The sequence below is a fragment of the Dermacentor andersoni genome, chromosome 1, assembly GCF_023375885.2.
Source record: "Dermacentor andersoni chromosome 1, qqDerAnde1_hic_scaffold, whole genome shotgun sequence".
Lineage (NCBI taxonomy): Eukaryota > Metazoa > Arthropoda > Arachnida > Ixodida > Ixodidae > Dermacentor > Dermacentor andersoni.
The window spans coordinates 46,288,698-46,301,188 of NC_092814.1; the positions used below are offsets into that span (position 1 = coordinate 46,288,698).

Below are 12,491 nucleotides of genomic sequence, written 5' to 3' on the forward strand. Positions count from 1 at the left end.
GCAATGCGTCGTTGCCTAGAAAGCGTCCAAAGAAATTAATGAGTGTTGCCCCAACGGAAGATATATTAACTGAGCATTTTAGCAAACAATCTCTGCAGCCGAGGTGCGAATTCGGAGCAAACAAAACGCAATCATTAAAACGTTTGGCACGTTTCTCCCATTATTTTTTGTGCACTCAGCAACGGTACGGGTCAACGTCTGCAACACGCCACATTTCCTTATATTGTGCAGCAGCAACAGGGTTGACGCAACGCGCCAATGCATGTCAGCGCAGCAAACCCATCACGGAAAAGCCGCATACAGCCGCTCCATTACCACGGAGCCGTGTAGACAGATGAAAAGTACAGTTGGCTGAAGTTCTACCACCATGATAGCTATAAAGAATAATTCTGTTCAATGCAGCAGCATTGTTTCCAAGAGCGCACTATGTACATAAGTTTGTGTTTTTGTTTTACCCTCAACGAACCTGTTTTCGTTTGAATATGTGCAGCCGGATCAGAATGTCCGAATCGTGCTTCAGTTACTGTACTTCAGTACAGAAGTAGCGGCCATGTTTTTATGTCATCTCTCCGCGTTTCCGTATATAGTTTTAGCATTGCATGACGGGAAGTAGTTGCAAACATGGCGTTGTGAGTTGTGTATGTGCGTTTTGTTGCTAGTTTCGGCGCCAATTTTGTCAGTGGCAATGGCAGTGACCAACAGAGACTTGTTTGGGATAATGCGCGGCCGCTGCAAAGAGCCATTTTGTGACTGTGAGCACTTCAGTGTCCTCATTTCGGCGAACATTCGCTGTGACTACTGCGACCACAGCCCCGGATCGCATGGGAAAATAGACGAACTTGGTAAGTGTTCTTGCATTGTACTGGTTTCTCTGTATTCAGCATATAGCTAGGCTGCAGCTTTTCTTTCATTATATGTCAGGGAAGTGCAAAAAAAAAAAAAGAGAGAGAAAGCAGAGGGGTAAGCAGCAATTTGCGCGGAAATGCATCCGTGTTTCTTCCACGCTCAAAAACGACACTTTAAGGCTCGTCCACGTTACCGGCACGGCAGGCCGCCGCGCGCCGTTCGCGGGCCGCCGTTCGACGGCGGCTTTCCTCGCGAACGGCGAGATTTACTTGCCGTAGATAGGATGTGATCATATGATGTTACCGGGACCCATTTCTGTCGCATCCGTACAGCGAAGTAGCGACCGAAGAGTGGTCGTTCTGGCAACGTCGGCAGCCTTACCGCCGCTCATCGCTCGGCGGCGCCGATATCGTCGCTAGGCCTTTTCCAGTTCACGTCGAAGCGAAGGCTTATGGCGCTTCGGAATGAATCACCGACGCTCACAAGCCGCTATATTTCATACCGTTGCTGTCGCTCTTCGCAATAATTATACGCAATGCAGAAAATACGCTAATATTAGCGGCGACGTTGGCAGTGATGCGAGCACAGCCGCGCCCGTCGTCTGCCGTCGGGAGCCGTGCAGTGCAGATGAGCTGTACAGGTATCCGTGCTCTCGTTCGTGTTTAACGTTTGACAGTGGATATTGTTTTGCGTAACATGTACAATGTACGCATCACTTTATGTAGTGGAAATTATTTTGCGGGGATTTGCGTGGAACAGAAGCTGTAGCCGACGTTTGCGTTGCCGGTGGCGGAGGCGCGCAGCTTCGCGGTTGTCGATTGTCCCGTCGGTCGTGAGGCGGCAAGGTGGCTGTGGCGGCGGACGGTGCGCCGGCCGAATTTCCGTCTACATTAGACACCTCTCGCGCGGCAGACGTTTTTCGTCACTGGAGGCCGGTTTGCCGTTCAGAGATATTTACCGCTCGTGTGGTGTCGTTGGGATGCATCTTTGCTGAAAAGAATGCAGACGTAGACCAAAGTGACCACAATATTCCAGAATAAGCTGAGGTATGCTGGTACAGTGCAGGTGTCCTGAGAAATGAAAGGAATTTGAGTTAGTGCCTCTCTTTGAAGTTGCTTGTCATCCTGACAACTGCAACAACTTTGAAACCAAATGACAGAAAATCTCAATTTACGCACTTTACTTTAGTTCATGCATATATAATGGATTTGATTCTATATTCAGGGCTCATCTTTCTATTATACTTGAATTCGATATGAAAGTACTGCTGCTTGAACAGCCCTGCTTTTTTACGACGATTCTCATCAGCTCTCAGATACAATCATGTGTCCTAATGTGCATCAAATGAAATTGATTTAATTTGCTCTAATAGTAATAGTTGTTGCTTAGGTTTTCTTGCAAGTAATGTTGGTCTGGACAGATCGTTTATATGTAGTGACGTCAGTATAGTGAACATGAGTGCGTATAAAGAAAAAAAAAAGTGCGACGTACATTTTGACTGGTGGACCAGCCTTTTGTCAAAGCGAAACGTTCGGAAGATGTACTGTGCAATAACAATGTGGCGTACCATCTTTTTTCTTTATTATACTGCCAGTACCAGCCCGACATATATATATATATATATATATATATATATTGGTTAATATGCCATTTATGGTGCCGATATGTGGTTTACATCTATGCCGTGGGAGAAGATCTTGTGCATTGTGTTGCTTGTTGTGTGACCTCTTCTTGCCTTTCATTTACGAGCATTAAAATAATGGGCTACAGATGTCAGAAGATGAATAAGTTCTGCTTATATCCTGGGCTGAATAAAATTTTTTAAACAGATAGGAAGGCAATTTATTCATTATTTTTGTGGAGATATTTCTTCCGCGAAAACTTTGGTAAGAGATGCGAACAATTAAGAAAACAACGCAGGGGAAGTGGCTCAACCTACACTAGGCTACAGGTGCGAGTTTTCAGCGTTAGTTGTTTTCAGTGAGTTAGGAAATCCAAACTAAGGCACAGTCAATGCATGTTGACTGTGAGTAACACACCTGCCCGGTTTACTAGTGCCAGCTTTCCTAGCTGACTTCTCTCCTTTTGCCCTTGTTAGTACATCTCTTTGTTTTATTATGTGGGAAAATGCGACATGCATGCCGTGTTCTAAACTACATAAATAAATTTCGGGCAGTGGTTTATGTCATCTTTAATTTCTTTTCATAGATGGCATTGCCAGCTGATGAGCTCCAAGTAACAGCACCTCACATTCACTGCGCTCCTGACAAGATATGTATTTTTGCTGGCAGCCAAGCCGAAGTCATCACTGTCTCCAAGTCTGAAATACAACGGGCACTTATTTTTTGCCTTTTGGCATATTATGTTAAGAACCTAGAATATCCATTTGCATTTTACCAAATGCTTGCTCTCGTGCAAAAAGTTGTGCTGCCAGGAGACAAGCTAGTGAAAGGACTGCTTTCTACCCGTCTGAAACGTCTCTTTGCGCTCCTAAGCAGTAAAAATGTAATCTAGGGAGTAGTGCTGTTCGCGCTGCTTTCCATGTTTTTCACCAACTCTGAAGTGAAAGAAAAAAAACAACATAGTGTGTGATTTACTTCAATGCGGTTGGTTAGCTCCAAAGGTGGGAGGAGCTTACACCATAAGCAGCTGTTTTTTTCACGTCATACATTGTTTACTTCTAGTCACAAGCAGTGCATTTACTTGCTCTAGTCATTTGTTCCTCTCCCTTGTGGTGAAGGCTGGTTAATTTTATTTCATTTGTGTATTCATAGGCCTCAGAATTTCTTATAAACATAGCTTAAGCATTTAACTCACCCACGCAGATGGTTGTTTTGCAAAATGTAATGCACTCTATTTGCTCTTTGCTCAGTGAGCAGATCGGTGTATATCTCTGTGCCTGTGCAGAAATCTAGTATTGCAGTTATTAAATAGCATCAATTCTGATGTTTGTCATTTCACACAGTTGTGCTTCAATGACTGTATATGGGAGGTCTCATGGATGGTATTTTTGTATCAGACCTTGTTGAACAAAAAACTTGTAATAAAGAATTTCGTACCTGAGAGTACTCCAACTTATTTTTCGAGAACATTCACAGAATATTAAACGGAACAGCTCATTACAAAGGCTAGGTGCATAGTTAGGAAGTGAAATAATGACATTGCCTTCAACTACATTAAAACAACTCATTGTCACAATATTATTGCCAGCAGCGCTTTGCAGTATGCTTTTGCTCACCTGAACTAAATTATTATGGCCAATCTACAATACTCATGCATATGTTGCTTCCCCAAGTGTTTTTCTTCATTGAGTGTACTTCAAGTAATTTTGTGCCTTTGGAAGATGCATTTTTAATAAATAGTGGCTTTTCTGCACAAGTATGTAATACTCTAGGAACTGAAGGTATTTTTGGCTTCCACATATTTTAGAGGGACATTAACTCAGAGGCAGTATATGTTAGAAACTTACAGCTGAGTTATATTGGCAGTCAAGCAGGAACTGTCCCCCAAAGGCTATGTTAAATTTAGGGGTTACTTCGGCTATTATTCAGATGTCTTTATTGTGATTGCGCTGTATTGTTATAGCTAACCTATAAAATCTATCATGGCGTCATGATTGAAAATGTTCTGCATCTCGAATGGGGCCAACATTGTGATGCCTGTCAGTTGCCTCTGATTTCTTCTCGCCACAGATTGTCATGTAGAAGTTTGAATTATGGGACTGAATAAAAATTTTTGGGTCGATACCAACCCGAGCAAATTACATGCTCTATTTAAAGCTTTAATGAAATGCATTGACAGTGAAAGTCTCTTCTTTTATAGTCCCACAATTTAAACACCAGCATAACTATAATCTGAGGTGAGAACATAGCCAGCTGGCAGGCATGACAATATCGCCCCAATTCGAGATGGCAATATCTTGTAGTGGAACAGTGCAAATTTTCTAATTTGGCTATAAAAATAGAATGCAATCAAGAAGAAAATATCCGTATAAGTTACTGAAGTAACCCCTAAATTTAACACATCCTTTAGAGGTTACATTTGCTTTTAGAAAATAAAGGACTACTGCGTAACCTCTAAAGCTGCATATTTTTCAAGGGTAACAATGTACCTTGTAATATAATGGTTACAACGTACCTTATATTTTGTATTAGTTACAATGTAACTTATAATATATTAGTTACAATGTACCTTATAAATGCGAATTCGTGCACCTATACTAAGGGTTACCTAGCTAAGGGTGTACAGCGTAACCTCTAAAGCTGCATATTTTTCAAGGGTAACAATGTACCTTTTATTTTATATTGGTTACAATGTACCTTATATTTTGTATTAGTTACAATGTAACTTATAATATATTAGTTACAATGTACCTTATAAATGCGAATTTGTGCACCTATACTAAGGGTTACCCAGCTAAGGGTGTACGCGCGGAGGAGCACAAGCCTTCGGAGCGCGCGCGCGTGCGTTGAAAGCCGCAAAGGAGCAGCCATCGTCAGCGACGGCGCATTCTTCTACCGTGGTTGTTGCTTCTCACAGCTTTGAACGTATGGTTCTTGCTAACAAATATGTGCGCGCGTTCTTACAAACCGGGCCCCTCGGTTCGCCTTCTCTTCGGCCAACACATGACAACCGGCTATTCTTGCTTCTGGACCGTCAATTAGTCTTTCTTGCAGTCTAGCTATGCAGCAGTTTTATCTTTTTACGTTACAACCAGTGATGTTTTCCTTGTAACATGTCCTTTATTATGTCTTGGCCAGACAAACACCTTATTAGCTTTTTCTTTTCCTTTTTCATATTTTCTGATATTTTTTAACAACTATATTTATTTTGAGTTTTTGAAGCATTGTTCCTACAGCAGCATGCCATTCTTGGAAAGCTTCTTTGTCACCAGGCTCCAAAGGTGCGGAGCGGCTATTCGTGCAGTTCACGAAGGTTGTAGTGATCGCGTGTTTAGGACGATCCTAATTGTGCGTGACAGTTGACTGTACATTCAGTGCAAGCGTGTTCCTAATTATACCGAAAATATGCGCGTCTGCGTTTGTATCATCGACATTCTATTCTATATTCGATACTGACTATTCATATTCGATTCGAAAAAGTCGGTATTCGATCGCCTACCTCTAATGTTTACATAACGAATTATGAGAGCTTAAGTTTTTAATTACCTTGAGATTGGAAGGTTACAAATACACCACAATTCAAAAGAACGCAAGCAAAGTAGTTTTCCTAGCATATAGACTGCATATTATCCCGAAATTTATTGTGCTTCTCGACGTTCGTGGTAGAAGAACTAGGTTCTGCGAAACGCGCTTCGCCACGTGTTGTTAACACGGCGATGACAGTTACGCGAGCTTTGTACAGTTTAAATAACACATGTGCGCCTTTTATCTACCTGGAAGCCGCTTTGAACTACTGATTGATCCCAAAGCAGTGAGAATACGGAAGTGATTTGTTCTGACGTGCGGGAACGAGCTGAGCCGTTCCGATATGTACGTTTGTTTTACCCAGTCGATATGTCTTATACAGCTGTTGTGCTCTAAATCTGAACACAAAATCTATTCCTTTGGTTTTGGTAAATTAGCTAGCTCTCTGACACGCTTGCGCACGTCTACCAATTGAATGGATTAGGTGACACCACTGAACCCGCACCGTTTAAGCACATTCAAATAGGTTTTGCAAATAATAAATAAACTGAAATTTTGTGAGCGCAATGTGAAGGCGATGATGACCATTGTGCTGTGAAGCCCAATCAAAATGGGAAGGCCACCAATGTAAAGGTAACTATTGGTTCATCACGGTCACGGAGCCCATTCATCGCACAGCGAGTTTCGGCTGCTTACATCTACTTTTTGAATGTTAGACGGCGTTCTAGGAAGCCATTCTTCAAGCAGCCTTTCTAACTCAATTGTCCATTCAAGTGAATAAAGATGTCGCTGATTGCTAAATAAAGAACTTTGCTGAAAACAGACAATAAAGTCACTAAATCTAGCGACAAAATCACTAAAATAGCTACACTGATTAAATACCGGTAAATTATAAAAAGAAAATCCGATCGTGTGTTTTCAAAGATGGTTAGGTTAGACGGCCCCAAGAAAACACAGGTTAATGCAAGGGATGGTAGAATAAGGTTGTTTTCGACTCCCCAGCGACATATTTCTCAGCAATGCAGGCTTGCAAGGCACGTCCCGCAGGCGTATCGCACCTCGAAGTGCGGTAACCCTTAGCTACTTAGTGTGGCCAGCCGAGCGTCATCTGCTACAGCACGTGGCGGCGACGCCCGAAAAACAATCCTAGCTGCCCAAGCAGGGGATACGTAATGAACAAATCGTACCTATGTGGGCGCAATTTTGAGAGAAAAGTTGGCATCAGCTGTTCTTTTGCTTTATTTGTCAGTGTGCAGCCGACAGTGGCCGCTATCAGAAGTGTGTGTGTAAGGGGGGGAGGGCAAATGAATTACTTTTCCTTTCCACTTCTGACTGTGTGTAGGGGGGGGGGGTGAGGGGCATGCCTCCCCCCGAACCGGTGGGTGCGCCTATGGCAAGCATGGTGTCATGCACACACACACAAATTAGAAACACATCTCACTCGATAACCACGAGCACTCGCTCCCATAACGCTGGCGTGATGTAGAGCGCTGGCAGCGAGAAGCGAACGCTTCGTGCTGCCTCAGTTTCACCGCGAGAACACTTTCATGGCCAAATAAATGAAAGCAGTCTTGAAAGTACAGGGAACCTCAATTACATTATTGACCTCAATTACATTATTGAGGTTCACTTGCACTATTGACAGACCAAGCAGCCCGAATCAATGCTTAGATAAAGACTTGAAAGACTATACTGCAGACTTGCAGAGCTGGCGAAATATGCCAGCTGGAACCGAGTAGACCATGTGGGCTATATACATACCGGTGATGAGTGCGCTGAAGAACCGATGTGACCGAGGCTCCGCGTGAGCTGGTGGAGAGGCCAGACCCTCATTATGAGGGCTTCAAGCGACTTTCTTTAGACTCGAGTGATCTCGGTAGGGACTCCATGTGCCGTATTTTCGGCTTTCAAAAGTAGAGGGAAAATGGCTTGCTTTTCCCCTACTTCTGAGAGCGGGGGGGGGGGGGAGCAATGCCCCCCCCCTTGCTCCCCCGGTAGATACGCCTGTACGCAGTTTACAGTGACCCGTTTTTAGGCCTCTTCACAGCCACATCACATCTACATTTGCAACTAAATTTGATCGTTCCATGCATATTACACAATTCATTACCATACGTCCTGGCGCTCTTTGGCTGTAGCTGGCCCTTCCGCCATTAAACGCCATACATCATCATTTATGCATAAGGATACCCGTTGGGGCGACATTATGTGTACACGTCTTTTAGTTTTTTTTATTTGATTATGCACAACATATTTTATATATACCCGGTGTTTTGTTTTAAGGTTACATTAACATAATTTTTTCATATCACCTGTGACACTTCGCACAAGTATACTTGTTGAGCTGGAATACTCAAGCAGGTATACATTACTTGCACTAGGAATCAATACGCATAATTAAATAATTACAAAAGTTCAATATTTAACTTTTCAACTAATTATTTTAGCGCACATATTGTAATACACGAATTGAAGCCAGTGATTTCACAAGGCACATCCACTTGAACGAATTTTGGACACCAGTTTTTAGATAAGCGCAGTCAAACTTGCCTTGAAAATGCACTATTGTTCCACTTACTTTTCTAACCAAACGCCCTTTTATGCATTGAAGCTCAAAAGTTACTGGAACACGAACGCATTTCGTTGCAGACTTTGGGAACGCGTATTTCGAAACAGGAGCCATTCTCAGAATTTGTTCCAATTGGATGTGACTTCACCATTCACAGCCTACAATTTATAAATTGCAATATGTGATGTAAATATCTTAGAAGTTTATTAGCAAACATTTATGATACTTGGGGATTCAAAACCTACAATGCTTTGTAAAAAACGTTTGTTAAGTAGTGGCGTGTTCTCTAACGATCACCTTCAGCGGTACTATCACTTTAGTGTGAAGTACGATTAGTACACGGCGCGTTGGATGATTGGAGCGGGTTAACGGGCACCAAAAGCTTGGACACGGTCGTTTTTGCATTTCGCCACCATCGAAATGCGGGCGCCGCGGCCGGCATTTGATTCCGCGACTTCGTGCTTAGCAGCGCTATACGCCAAAGCCACTAAGCAACCACGGCGGATTAGCAGGTGTCTGCGGCAGTCCAGTTTCTAATATTGCAGCGCCCATCGGACTTTTCAAGAAATTGTATTAACCGAGCAGGTGAAATTTTCGGTATAGTAGGATACAATTAAAAAAAAAACCGCAATTGGCAACCAAGGCACATGGAATAAACTCCACTTTGACTTTGACTTTGACCGCGCGGGATTGTTACTCCGCCAGCCAATCACAGAAGCAAACAAAGTCGTCGTCATGCGACCATTTCAAAATGGCGTCGTACATGATACCTCCGGAGCGTCTACTGTTCTTGAAGAGGCTTTTCATCGGCGGAAGTGACGAGGTGTGCAAGAGACACGGACAAAGTGTATGAAGTCTGAGCCTTTCACTCTTCAAAAGTCGGCGGCACAGTTCATTTCACTGCTGACCTCGTTTTACTCACGAAACTTTACTGCCAACTGAAGTGAAACTTGACAATAAATAGTTGCTGCGAAGCATGCGCTTTATTTCAGTTCAATAAAGAATCAGGCTTTCACCGTGCCACTATAATAGACGAGTGAAAACGTACAAAATTACGCGCTTATAATTTTATTTGTCTGGTTACCGCCTTATTTAGGCAACAGGGAAAATTTTAAGTCCGAACTATTTGCAGCCTCACGGAGGAACAGTGGCTGGCGGTTATGAGGGCGCAGGCAGGGCTTCACTGCAGACTTGAGTTGTATCCGACTATAGCTAGTGGCAGGTATGAATTAGTTGAACCGTTGGAAACGAAGATCCTCCTCGGTTCTTGGAATGCGGCTCACCAGGAAAAAGCGAGCAAGTCGTATCATGCGGGGCCTGCGGAGTCATATTAGTAGTTACCTGCATGCGGTCAACAAAGACCAAGATCCTACAAGCAGGAGTAGGGACCTAAAAGTTTACTGCAGTGTAGGGGGGAAATGTGGACCGGGATAATGTAACGATTCTATTCCAATGTGATTCTTCGCACTTCGTCGGTGGTCTGAGCGGCTCTCCGCCCATGTTATTATAGGGATCAGCCAGTCGGGAATGGTGGATGATAAGAATGACATAAGATCTATCGGAAGAACTCCTTACATTGTACAAGCCATGGAATATGCCAAAATGGTCATGGATACTAACAATAGGTGGGGGAACGAGCGACAAAATCTATTCCAGTGAAAGTGGGGACATGCATGGAGCGGTAGAGGGCTGGAGGTGGTGAAAAGAGTCGAAGGAAACACGTATTCGCAGGGCAAGGTGTGAAGAGCTAGGATAATTTGAAGACGCCACAGAAGGCGCAGGGTTGCCGAGACGGTGGGCTGAGGGAGGGTTACGCGCGCCCCACACTTCCAGCCGTGTTTAATGCAGCTTGTCGGCGGAGAGAGGCGCGGATTTCGTACCTTCGGAAGTGATGCTGCGAAGGGCGCGGGATAATGTTCTAATTATTTTCCTTTTCGCACTTCGTCAGTGGTCTGAACTGCACTCCGCCTACGTTATTACTGGTCGTCGGAAGTGGATGACATGAATAAAAGGAATATAATTGCGCGAATTGAAAGCTTACGTTAATCCGCTCCAGAATTACAACTAGGCTGCACCTCAGCAGTTGCGGAAAACTTAGATCCCACAAATCGAATGCACCGAACGTTTGCCCTCGCTCAACCTCAATTCATGCCTCAGGTCGAGGTCAAAATTATTGACCTCATTCACGGTATGTCCCGCAATCACCAACCTCACCTCATTTTCACCTCACTTTGGACGTTACGGTCAAACAAACGTTGAAGCCAATTTCGTGAGGTTATCTGCTCAAGAATACGGCCTCCAACAGAAATTCACATCCTTCTCAGATGGACATTGTGAACGGATTTTCTCTGCAGAGTCACCAGTTTAAATCTAGCCGATATCTGCTTAGAGGAGCGAAACTTAGGTTCTGAATAGTGAAGCAAGGGTAATTTACAAGCTATTCACTCGATCACATTTGCCACATAAAATGGTGTAAACTGGTCCAGAACAAGGCGATGAATTCACAAATGGTTACGACGCGAATTGAACGACAGCACGTCTAGCTATGAATATCAGCTTTTCACACGCCTTCTTTTGTACAGGAGCCACACCTTGTTCGTCAATCGGCCGAGCCAACGAGCCCGACGGGGGCGTGCCCTCGACAAGCGCGTACGTGATGGGCATCGAACCGACGCGATGTAACGAGTCGGCTTTAACATGGCGGCTGCGAAGTGCCTGTTGTCGACGTCGGCGTCAGATGAGACAGGCGCGTTCGGCGAAAGCGGCCGAGTACGCACCATCGATTGAAACGCAAAACGCAGGAGAGGAGCGGCCTCATCCAGAGGCGCCCTGACAAGAACATCGCGTGAGCAGCAATCAGCGCGCTGCGGTACGGACACCAAAAGTGTGGCGTACCGAGGCCGTGCTGCGAGGCGAGCAGAGCGAGGCGAAAAGGCAGAAAGGAAACACGTCTTTCTTTAAGTAATCAAACGACGTCGCCAACAAGAATATACAACGGCAGCACGCGGAGGCGCAGGTTGGTGCAGGGCGACGTTGACGCGAGCGTGGGTTGCAGATCGCGCCCGCGGCTTCGAGGAACGTCGTTCGAGTCCCGACGCTGTCGCGATTCCTGGACGTCAGACGGCGCGCGTCGAGCGAAACGCGGCCGCCAACGAGCACCGCGCAGGAGGAGCGCGGGGCGTCAAGCCAGCGGCGCGACGTTCGCGGAACTTCTTCCGTGACCGCTGCGTCGCACCCAGTCATTTCCGCTTCTATTACGCGTTGACTCGAGCCGGCTGAGCGCGAAGCAATTTAGGCCGCATTTAGCATGAAGTCTCGACGTTACTTTTTCTCCGTGAAATGCACCAGACAAAAAGGGAAACAGAAAAGGGGGAAAATCAACGGCCCGTCACCGGTTCGTTTTCGCGTGGGACGTGTTCTCATCCGACTGTGTGTAGACATGCGACGGAATTGTATCGTGGTTTATGGCAGATATTCGCGGTGCCTGCGCGCAATGGCGAAAGGAGGTTTCCTGAACGGAGCAAATGTGAACATGCGATACGTCGTGAAGCCCGCGGAGCGACTCGGCGGTTTTATTTCTCGCTGTGGAAAATAGCGCAGTACACCTTAAATCTATGAAGCAGCGTAGTTGTTTGTTTAAATGATAGCATGGAGACCCTCATCATGCAGCAATTGCAGTAGTGGTTTCGCCAAGTTATCGTCCATGAGCCAACGCTTGTAACTGCCTGCCTGATGCGTTTGGAGCTTGGCAGCTCTTAACATTATTTCTCGACTGGTCATTTCGCGAAGTCACAGCACATTCACAGGTGAATTGGCGAAAACAAAAAAAAGTACGTTATTTCCGCACCTAAGTACCGTCGACGATGCATGCTCTACGCTTTGCTTGATCGATGTCGTTTTTAATGACAAAAGCAGAGGGAGCCAAAGAA

At 44.8% G+C, this 12,491-nt stretch overlaps 1 protein-coding gene and 1 long non-coding RNA gene across 3 annotated transcripts in view; one reads left to right on the forward strand and one right to left on the reverse strand.

Moving 5' to 3' along the window:
- LOC129380455 (uncharacterized) overlaps positions 1-12,491 on the reverse strand; it is a 142,070-nt gene that overhangs the window by 105,903 nt on the left and 23,676 nt on the right. The window lies entirely within an intron of this gene.
- LOC129387699 (uncharacterized) lies at positions 452-3,909 on the forward strand. The gene is made up of 2 exons (XR_011892150.1): positions 452-842; positions 3,055-3,909. It is a non-coding gene; the product is annotated as an uncharacterized lncRNA (long non-coding RNA).